The sequence below is a fragment of the Furipterus horrens genome, unplaced genomic scaffold, assembly GCF_987537825.1.
Source record: "Furipterus horrens unplaced genomic scaffold, mFurHor1.1.pri manual_scaffold_10, whole genome shotgun sequence".
NCBI classification, from domain to species: Eukaryota; Metazoa; Chordata; class Mammalia; order Chiroptera; family Furipteridae; genus Furipterus; species Furipterus horrens.
The window spans coordinates 100,641,369-100,652,699 of record NW_028327180.1 but is presented as its reverse complement, the minus strand read 5'-3'; the positions used below and the strand labels follow the sequence as shown (position 1 = coordinate 100,652,699).

General features: G+C 57.6%; 1 long non-coding RNA gene across 1 annotated transcript; it reads left to right on the top strand.

Annotated features, from left to right (window-relative positions):
* The first annotated feature begins 2,687 nt into the window (after window positions 1-2,687).
* On the top strand, window positions 2,688-5,765 carry LOC150001080 (uncharacterized). The gene is made up of 3 exons (XR_016513633.1): window positions 2,688-3,128; window positions 3,427-3,544; window positions 4,773-5,765. It is a non-coding gene; the product is annotated as an uncharacterized LOC150001080 (long non-coding RNA).
* The last annotated feature ends 5,566 nt before the right edge of the window (window positions 5,766-11,331 follow it).

Here is an 11,331-nt window from a genome sequence, read left to right as displayed (position 1 = left end):
TAGGTTCTCAGAACCCCACAGCCACTCACAGCCGTCCTCCTGCTGCACGGCCCGGGCTGTGGGGGTGGCAGCTGAGGCAGTCAGGGGACCTTCTCTGCCTCGGGTCTGGGCCCAGACGCCAGGTTCCAGGACAGAGGCACGGGAAGACTCTCCCAGGTGGGAGGAGGGAGGGGTCTCGGTCTGAGCAAACCAGAGGGTGGAAGGCCCACCTGGACACCGCAGACAGGTAACTGGGGGCGCTGGGGGTGGCGCCGAGGCGAACCTGGTCAGACCCATCTGCAGTCAGGCCTTCCAGCCTGGCTCGTGGAGCCCAGGGCCAGAGGCTGGCTTAGGGCCGGGGTCCAGCGCCCCTCTGCCCCGGGGCCTGGGCCGCTGCCGGGCGGGGTGGGGCGCGGTGGTTATTATCTGGTGCTCCCAGGCCCGCAGGGCTCACGTGGCCCATCACGGAGATAAGCGGGCCACCTCCAGGTCGGGTCCAGCACAGGCTGCTCCCGGCCAGAGCTCCCTGCAGCCCCAGCCGCCCGCACCCCGCCCCGCAGGCAGCCCTGCCCACTTGGCCCAACTTCCTCTCCATAAAAGGCGAGATTTCGGAGCGCCCCTGGAGGGGGCGTCGGGCAGGCAGTGGGGGCTTGCCTGGGCTGCCGGGGCCTTGCCCCCTCCCCTGAGAAGGTCATCGACCGCCAGGGGGCCCAGCCTCCTGTTTTTCTAAATTTCAACCTTCCCCCTCCCCCTGTGTCCCAGACCGGGACCCTGACCAGGCTCCTTCCTGGGGACTTCCCCAAAGCCCCTGCTCTGCACAGCGTCCCAGTGAGCCATCACTCTGTCCCTGGTTTGTACGTGAGCAAACTGAGGCCCACAGCAGAGCAGAGCCGGGGCAGAGTGCTGGGTGGGCGCTGAAGACCATCTGCCAAGGTGCCCAGAGCGCCACACTGCCGCCCAGCTCCTGGGAGACGCGTACCCGTTCTGCTTCTGTGCGGCCTGGGGTCCAGCAGCCCCTCCCAGGCATAAATCAGTCAGGCCCCTAGCAATGCCACCTGGTTTGCCTGTGACCTTCGGTTCAGTCACCTTTGCTTACAACCTCAGCTTCCCTGCCTGCTCAACAGGGGAGATGATTTTCACTCCGAGTTTGTGCAAATATAAAGTAGGAACACCCAGCCGAGCCTGGCGCAGGTTAGAGTGAGGGGGCACAGGTGCTTCCTGCCTGGCACCGCCCCCCTGGGGCACCCCTCCCAGGAGAGCCCACATCTGGGGTGCAGTGCTCCGGACCCCACCCCACCCTCCTTCCAGGGCTGCTGTGAGGAACAGAAGTGGGTACCCGAAGACAAACAGTAGGTGCTCAATAAATGCGGCTGCCCAGCCCTCCCCAGCCCAGAGAGTGTGACTCATCTGTGTCTTGGCCCTGGGCTGGGAAGCAGGGCCTTTGGGTGTCATCTGGCTCCACCCCGGGACATGTGACCTTAGCAGTCTCCGTCCATATCCGGGCCTCAGTTTCCATCTCTGTAAATTCAGGGGAGGCTGGACCAGGCCAGCCGGGGTTGGGGGCGGGGGTGGGAGGAGGGCGAGCGCCGCAAACCCCGGGGCGAGGCGGGGCCAGGCGCCGCTTCCCAGCCCCCAGCCCGCAGGCACTGCCGCCCCTCGGAACCACGTCCGCTGCCCACGAGGCCGCCTTAAAAGGCAAACGGTGGCAGGTCGCGGAGCCGAACTTAGTCATCCGGCCCGCAGGCTCCCCTGCGCGCAGCGCACTGTTTCCTCCTTCAGCTTCCCGTTTGCAGAGGGGCCGCGGGAGGGGTCCCAGGGGTGGCTGGGCCTTTCGAAATGCTCTGGCTTCTCCGAAGGCAGCTGGGCCCTGGGGCGGGGTGTGGAGCCTGGCCTGGATGTGGGTGCCGGGCCGGGGGCGCCCTCGGAGAGGCTGGGGTGCCTGGCCTTGGGGGGGTCCCCGAGTTGGGGGCGCACGGTGGATGGCCTTCCACCCTTCCCCCGCCGGCCTGTGGCGCTTTAACCCTGAAGCTGCCAGACGGCGGCGGCAGCGCGGAAGGGGCGAGGCGGCACTGAGCTGAGAGTGGGCTCCTGGCCCCCAAAGGGAGACCAGCCCAGGAGGCTGAGGTTGCTGCTCAGAGAAATCTCAGCGAGGTCCCCTGGGGGAAAAGTGCAAGGGAGCCACGTGCGCGCTTCGAAATGTAAGAACACCCCGGATGAAAACACCAGATACCCGCCCGCAGGGGCAGGTCAAAGGAATGTCGGGTGGCATTCAGAGCAGGGTGAGGAACGGGAGTGGACAGTCGCTAGTCCGCAGGTGACCCTCAGGAGCCCCCAAGGCAAACACCTTCCGCTGTCGGGTGCAGGTCCCACTTACAAGCACAGCTCACTTCTGGTGCCAGCAGCCAGGGTGGTGGGGACCTCGGGGGAGGGAGCACAGGGAGTCTCTGCAGATTAGGGGGTGGCTGCATGGCTGGACAGTCAAGGTTGGTGGCCTCTACCCTAGGGGAATTATAACCAGCCCGACCTGTAAAAGTGAGCACACACCCAGGACACTCATATTGTCCAGGGATGTCCGCGTGGGTGCACAGAGGCAGCAGAAACAGGGGGAAGGGGCCAGGCAGCTGAAGGGGGGGGGGGGCAGGGACACAGGACAAGCGAGGAGGGTGGGCCTCCCCTGATCTTGAGAGCCTAGATTTGCAAAAGAAACCCAAAGGGGACGTGTGAAATAACTACCACTGGAGGTGCATTATACTCCTCTCTGCATTTTTCTGTATATTTAACTTTTCAAAAAGAAGTAGGGTGGGGGAGGGGGAGACAAAGGCTGGGAGCTTGCCCCGGGGTCACCCTCTTTGACCGTTTCTTCTGCACAGTGCAGCAATCAATAGTTTGTTTGGGGCACATCAACCCCTGGCACTCCGTGGGTGCTCAACGAGGGGTCTGGTGTGGAGTTCCCCTTCCCCTCAGCGCCTCTGGGGGAAGGGACCAGGGTGGGAAGGTCTTTGCCCACAGCTCACTTAGGCCAATGGCCTGGCCTGGCCTGGCCGGGGAGGCTTGTGTTTCTGACAAATGGGGCCAGCCAGCCCTATGCCCTGCCCGTCCTGTCCTGTCCTGTCCTGACCGTCCTGTCCCCGGAGCCCGGGTCACTCCAGGTGAGGCTCACGGCCAGCACACTCAGTGGGACATAAGCCGGCAGGTCACTTGGCCTCTGATTCCAAGTGGCCGGATCCTGTGCGGGTGGTGAGGACATGCTGGGGCGGTGGGTGCCAGCCGCTGGGGTGGGGGGGTGCAGATCCCAGAGAGCCCCAGAGGGCTGTCTGCAACCCAGTGGGAAGGGAGGGGCGTGAGGCTAACTAAGAAGGGCGTCTGGGAAGAGAAAGGGAAGAGGAAAGAGAGGCAGCAAAAGCGGGGTGGGCTGGCTTCATCTCGTTATTTTCTGAACACCTGTAGGTAGGCACTGCACCCAGGCTCTCTGGTGAAGTCCCCCATGACCCTGCCGGGAATGAAGATCCCCAAATGCAGCAAGACTAAGTGACTAGGCCAAGGTGACCCGGCTGAGAAGGGCAAGGTCAGGCAGAGGTGTGAGCAGACCTGTGGGGGTGGGGTGGGGCCAACAGAGCCTTTGGTGGGGGTGTGACGCTGCCCTGTGAGGAAGGGGGGGTGGAGGCCCCAAGAAGGGGGGGCAAAGAGAAGGAAAGGACAGGGGCTGGGGCTGGGGTGGGGGGCAGAACCTGCTGCTCACTCTCGGGGGTGCTCCAGGGGGGCCGTTCTCATCCCCCGCAAGGTGGGCTGCGATGTCTCTGCTCAACCCAGGAGGGACCGGCTGGACGCTCCCGGCGCAGCCCAGCCGACCACGGGCCAGCCCACCCCCAGCCCCCCTTTCCCACCCACCCTCACTTCCCCAGGCCTTACTGGACAAGAAATGGTTGTGGGAAAACATCAGGCCAAGCAGGGCATCCTCAGGGGGCCCAGGCCCAGCTGTCACCCACCCACCAGCTGCAGCCTCCCAGTACCCTGTTGGCGGGGGACATTTCTCTCCCTGAGAATCCGGTGTTGCGTCCCCGAGGCTGGCAGGACCAACCCCCTCCTCCAGTATCTGCCTTTGCCTGTAACACCCTTGCCTGAGGGACCCTCTTGCAGACTCCACCCCTTGGGGCCCTGCTCCAGAACTAGGGTCAGATTCCAGGGTGCCCCAGGGCTCCTAGGGAGAGGTTGACCCCGGAGGAAACAGCTTATACTCCAGAACAAAGACCAATGTTGCAAATGTCCAGCGATAGGAAGCCGGGTGGATTATCCCACTGCCCTGGGCCGGATTTACAGGTATGGGCCACCTCCCAGGGAGTCGGCTGTGCCGCTGCCGCACCTCCACCGGTTGGCCTGGCCTGTAGGCTGAGCTTTCAGCCCATCAGTGGCCTACATTCAGGGAGGCACACAGGCCAGAGCTTTCCGGCACAACTGGGAGGAAGACTCCAAAGGCTGTCATCTGTCACGGGTGACCTCCACGCCTTTGAGGAATAGATCAGTCAGGCAGCACTGTGGTCCCTGGGCTTGGTGGCGGATGTGAGGGGAGATGTTCCACTGGGGTGGGCTCCTGGTCCCAGAGAGCTGATGGTGGTCCTTAAGCACTAGAGACAAGGTGGGCAAATGATGCAGAGATGGGGCTGTTTCCAGAAAGTTCTGACTTGTAGGAATTTTAAAAAATGTTATTTATTGGTTTTAGAGAGGAAGGGATAGAAATAAAAACACTGATTTGTTGTTCTACTTATTTATGCATTCATTGCTTACCTCCTGACCAGAGAGTGAATCCACAGCTTTGACATATAGGTGAAACCAGAAAAGCTGGTGTCCATACTGCCTGTCACCTACCAGACCCAATAAGCAGAGACAGGGACTGAATCTTTACCAGCACTTTATTCAGATGGTCGGTGATATGAGAAGACAGCGGGTTTGTGCCCTAACAGACTGTCTTCAATTCCATTATAAACGGGCCCTTTTCATAAGAAGAAAAGTGTAGGTAAGGGTTTGGAATTCAGGGAAAAGGCTAATCGGATAAAAGCTGCAGCATTTCTTCATCTGTGCCCTGGGTTGTGGTCTTTGTGTCATGGGCTTGGTCACCTCACCCTGAGGTACAGTGGCTCAGATACCGTCTTGATTGCCTGCAGCCCTCCTGAGGCCCAAAGGTGGGACCACTTCTAGTCTCCAGGAATCAGGGTGGGTCAGGCCTCCAGTTCCTGAGACAATAGCTTTTTACATACGTTGATTACTAAGTTTATTAGCTGTCACCTGAAACTGAAATTTTCCACCCTTTGAGTCCCCCATCCTAGGGATGACGCTCCAATCAACTGAGCCACCTAGACAGGTCATAGGAATGAAGTAGTTGGGCCACTTACTAAAGCGTCACTTGAACTATGTGACAGGGAAACTCGAGGTCTTGTGGACAGAAAGTGGTCTGAAACGGGCCCCAGTTCCTAGGCTGGAGATGTGTAATTGAACACATTCCTAGAGAAATGTGTCTGTCACTGTCCCGCCATGTGTTCTTCAACTTGTTGACAGCCCTAATCAAGTTATAAAGTTTCCTTTGTAATTCTGTGCATTTTATTTTATGCATTTAAAAGCATGGTTCTGGCCCTGGCTGGTGTGGCTCAGTGGATTGAGTGCTGGCCTGTGAACCAAAAGGTCACCAGTTCTATTCCCAGTCAGGGCACAGGCCTGGGTTGCAGGCCAGGTCCCCAGTTGGGGGCATGTAAGAGGCAACCACACATTGATGTTTCCCTCTCTTCCTCCCTCCCTTCCCCTCTCTAAAAGTAAATAAATAAAATCTTAAAATAAAATAACTTATAAAGAAAAAAAAAAAAAAAGAAAAGCATGATTCTGGGTGTGGCTCTCTCTGGGGAGCACAGGTTTGCCTGGCACGGTTCTCCACACTCTGCTCCCAGGAGCGGTTTTCCTTGCCTGTCTGTCCCCTAAGCTCCAAACATCCTTCTTTTGCCTCTGTGACTTTCTAAATAAATTTCCCTCATAAAAAAAAAAAATAAAAATAAAGGCGCAATTCTGACTAATCCATGAATGGATAAACAAAACATGCTCTATACATACAATAGAATAGAATTCCACTTAAAAAAAAAAAGATTTTATTTATTTACCTTTAGAGGGGAAGGGAGGGAGAAAGAGGGGGAGAGAAACACCAATGTGTGGTTGCCTCCCGTGCGCCCCCAACCTGGGACCTGGCCCACAACCCAGGCCTGTGCCCTGACTGGAATCGAACCGGCGACCGTTTGGCTTGCAGGCCAGTGCTCCATCCACTGAGCCACACCAACCCGGGCTAATCCCACTTCGAAGGGAAAGAAATTCCCACTAGAGCTACACCACCGATGAACCTCGAGGACAGTTGCTAAGTGAATAAGCCAGGATCCATTTATATGAGCTAGCTAAAGTTGTCCAGCTCTTAGAAACAGAAAGCAGAAGGGTAGTTACGCGGGGTGGGGGCGTGGGGGGGCGGGGACAGGGGAATTTAAAGGGGATATGGAGTTTCACATTTGCAACATGGGCGAATGCTCCGAAATCCTACAGGTAACAGTGCTTATGGTGACAACTTTTATGTTGTGTATTTTACCAGAATTAAAAAAATGAAGGGTGCAATGAAAACGCAACTTTATAGTTTAACATATTTTTTAAAAACCATGATTCTTAGCCAGGGTCCCTAAGGAGCATCAGTTGCTAAACGTCCGCACGGGTCCACGGCAAACGACAAGTTAAGAGCACGGCGCCCTCTACTGGCCGAGCCCGGCAGGAATTCCCGCGCGACCAGGGATTCCGGGAATGGTTGTTTGCAGCCTCGCGCCGGAGACTTGCCACGAAGGGTGGGCTTGGAGACGAGACAAGACGTAGATCATCCAAGACCGACATCCGCGCCGGCCGGGAATTCGCAGGATGCGAGCTTGGCGCGCCTGTCCCCACCCGTCTCCACGCTACGCACGGCAACCTCGCACACGGTTACACGGACGGGACGCACGCACCTGCCCACTTTACCAAGAAGCACGTGGGACCCCTGGGTTGCTGTTTGCACCTGGACACCGTTGCCAATCTAAGTGCCCCATCCGAGCGTCTCCGGGTCAGGCTCGCAGATACCCCCTGACACATCCCCGCTGGAGCAGAGGCCTCGGCAGTGACCGTGGGGAGGACGCGCAGGCTACAGGTGCTGGGGGGCGGGGAATGCCCGGCAGAAGACACGGCTAGTGACAAGCCCTGAGGCGGGAGCCTACGTAACCGTCAGGGTGGCTGGGGGAGAACAGCTGGGAATGCGGTGGGCGTTCAGACAGGACAGTGGTCGGGTCTCCCAGGTCAGCGCTGGGCCATTGCTCAGAGAATTGAATGACACTTACTGTTCTCACTTTGGTTGCAGCTGCAGCTTCGGAAGTGACTCAGCGGAATTCCTGGGAACTGGGGCTGACGAGGAAAAATGCTCCAAATGGGCTGGGGAGGGGGCGTCGCCCTTGCAGAGCTCCACCCCCAAGTTCTCGCGGACTGCGAGGCACGGCCACCCTCGGGTGTTCCCCACCCCCTCCAGGCTTCTGCAGGCCCCAGTCTGGGCTCGGGGGCGCAGGGTTGCTGACGCCGGGAGTGCGGCCTAAGGATTCGGGGAAGGAGGGCGGGAGGGAGCCGGGAACATGGCGGGCTGGAGCTGGGTGGCGGGGCTTTCCCCGCTTACTGGAACGTCCGTCTCTGAGCCTGGCCTTGGGAGAGGGTGAGGCGGACTGGAAGGATCCGGGGTGGGGTGGAGGCCGGTTCTGTTTCCAATCCCGGGCCCCAGCCGTTCGGCAGGAGGCTGGGCGAGCAGAGTTGGCCCCGTCTGGGCTTCCTGCGTGACTCAGCTGGTGGGCCAGGCCCTCTCCGGGACTACTTCCCTTCCTCTAAATAAAGGGGATCTTTCAACAGGCAGGGTTTCAAAGATGATAATAAACTCCCAGTGGCAGCCTGGGCATTGTGGAAGGGGTGCTGGGGACGTGGCCGGGACAGGCTTGCGTGAAGGTCTGAGCACTGGACCAGGGCAGCGGCGCCAATACGCTGAGAACTGAGCCTCAGTTTCCCAACGCACAGAATGGGTACGACGACCCCAAGAACGAGGCCTGCTGGCGTTAGCGGCGCTGCCCACTCACTCCAGGGCGAGCCCACGCTCAGGCTCCTGCACCCCGAGGTGGCTGGACTGAAGAGGCGAATGAATGTGTCCTGCGTGGCCCGCCTCCAACTTGCCCTCCGTAGGGAAGCCACCCACGACGACCGAGACCGAAGAGGCGGCCCGTTTCCTCCTAAGCGCGGGGGCGGAGGCGACACCGCCCGGGTCCTGCAGTCCCGGGACAACCCCGCGCCTCCTCCCGCCTCCGGGCGAGGCTGCGCGGGCACCTGGGGCCACCAGGGGGCGCCAGAGACGCGTCGTCCGCGCCACGCGGGTGCAGCCGGACTCTCCCCGCCTAGGGTCCGCGCCGGCAGAGTCCCCAGACCCGTTTAGAAGCTTATTGGACAAATTAGACAATTCGGCGCATTCATTAAGGAGGGAACAGTAAGATGGTCACCGCCGCGAAGAGCATTTGTGGAACGGGATTTATAAAGTCGTTGACGAAGGCTGGGCGGTCCTGCCCGCTGAGCTCAGTCGATTAGAGCTTCGCCACCCTTTAACCAGCCTCATAAGCCAAGGTTGCGGGTTCGATTCCAGGTTAGGACACGTACAGAACGCAACCAATGGGTGCACACGTAAGTGGGACAAGTCAATGTTTCTCTCTCAATACGTTAAAGAATTTTAAATGCTAGGATAAGATTCTTAAATTCAATTTTCTAACAATCTGACTAACGTCCCATGGGACAATCCAGAGTAGTAACATTTGGTGTTGTCTTCTGTATCAGATAGAAGTTAACCTATAACTTCACCAAATCTGAGCCCTTAATTAGAAGTTAATCTATAACTTCACGAAATCTGAACCCTTAATTAAAAGTAAATAGCAAGGCAAACGGAAGTTTCCTAAAGAGGGCCTGAATAGATGTTTCTCCCAAGAGGACACACAGGTGGCCACCAAACACACGAGAAGATGATCAACATCCCTCATCAGCGGGGAAATGCAAATCAAAACCACCATGAGATCCCACCTCCCACTAGTCAGAATGGCTATTATCAAAAAGATAAGAAATAAGAAGGGTTGGTGAGGCTTTGGAGAAAAGGGAACACTTTGCACTGTTGGTGGGAAAGCAAATTAAGGCAGCCGCTGTGGAGGGTCCTCAAAAAAGTAAAAATAGAGCTATCTTAGGACCCAGACACAGCAATTTCACTTCTGGGGGATTCATCTGAAGAAAATAGAAACACTGATTCAAAAAGATATATGAATCCCTATGGTCACTGCAGCATTATTTATAATAGCTGAGATACGGAAACAGCCTAGGTGCCCGTGGGTAGATGAGTGGGTAAAGGAGATGTGATACACACATATTGTACAATGGAATATTACTCAGCAAGAACAAGGAGTGAAATCTTACCATTTGTAACAGCATGTATGGACCTAGAGGCTGAGTGAAATCAATCAGAGAAAGACAAATACCTTAAAATTTCACTCATATGTGGAACCTAAAAATCTAAATAGCCCTGTCTGGTGAGGCTCAGTGAATTTAGCGCCGGCCTGTGAACTGAAAGGTCACTGGTTCAATTCCCAGTCAGGGCACAAGCCTGGCTTGCAGGTCGGGTCCCAGTTGGTGGCCTCGGAGAGGCAACCACACATTGACGTTCCTCTCCCATAGTGACTCCCTCCCTTCCCCTCACTCCAGCCCCTCCCTTTCCACGTGTATAACTAGCTCCCTTCTCTGCTGCCGGCAACCTGGCTGCTGTTATCCTAATGTACCTGCTCACTGTATGGGTCCCGGGGGCCCCAGGCTCACCAGCCACGGCGCTCCTCACCCCGCCTGGGCATGGGCCCTCACTCTGCCGCCCAGATGCGCACGCTCCCACCTTCTCCCGCCTCCCTGGCCGACCCCCCATCCCCGCCCTCCTGCACATCCCATCTCAGGCACCCTGCCGCCCCCACTCCCCGCCCCCGGAATTGTTACAGAAGGGGAAGGAAAGAACGGCAGGGGGAAGAGACAGGAAGAGGTCTTGTCTGTTTCTTGCTTTATTTTGGAAAGTCACGCCGAGCGCGCGTTTTCCTCTGACTAGTGCATTTCCTTTCAGTCTTACATGCCCCAGCGTCTCTGCCACCCGTCTCCCGGTAGAATCGCGCCCAGGAGCAGTGCCGGGTGTTTCTAGGGCCCAAGTGTCTGGGTCTCTAGACAGAGAAATACACAAGGCAGGAGACGGCGGGGAGGGGACAGATGCCGGGGCAGGACAGGGCAGGGCGGCCTTTGCATACAGGCCTCCCATTCTGGTCCTCTCCACTTCCCTTCCTTCCAGAGACAATGGGCGGCCAGCTCTGCTTGGAGGTAAGGGGCCCCGTCTGGGGGGAATCACAGCCTCTGGGCTGCTGCCTGGGAGGACAGCCACACCCCCACCCCCACCCCCGCCCCATGCAAAAGAGCTCACCCCGCTGCAGGCGGGCTCTGGTCCCTGTCACTCTGCACCTTGAGTCTTGCCCCTGGGTCACCGGAGGCTCTGCCCAGGCTCCAGGACTCAGTCACTCACAAGGAAAAGGCTTTTCTTTCAGTTTTTTTTTTTTTTTTTAAATTAATTGAGGCTTAACACACCCAAGTGCACAGAGCTCCAGTACAACTGTGTGTGTGTTGAGATGTGTGTCCTGGCCAAGATGTCATCCTGTGGGGTGGGGACCCCTCCAGGCGGGGCACCGTCTAGTTCGGGGGTAGGGGGGAAAGAACCTAAAATTTCTGAATAATTTTTATGTTGGCTACATGTTGAAATGATTATATTTTAGACATATTAATGGGTTAGATAAAATATAATATTAAACTTGAGTTTGCTTGTTTATTTTCACTCTTTTGATGTGGCTCCTGCACGTTTAAAGTTATTATATCTGGGGCTGGCATAGGATATTTCTAGCCCCCCAAAGCCCTCTTGAACCCCACTTGGCCAGGACCTCCCCTGGCTGCTGTCACCCCAGACTAGTCTGACTGCCCTTGAACTTCCGTGTGCGTGGAGGGGACGGGAAGCAGCTTTAAGGGGCCCCTCCTTTAGGATTTCACTTTGCACTGGTTTGACCAGAAAACCCCGTAACTGGGCCACAGACCAGGCTGGGCATCTGCCACCCTCCGGCCCCTGCGGGGCTGGCGCAGCTGCTGGGGGAAGTGGCCACTGGGGACATGATCGGCTTTGCACCCCCATCCCCCCATCAGCTGCCTTCCTCTCCATCGTGACCTCATGGGTGGGGG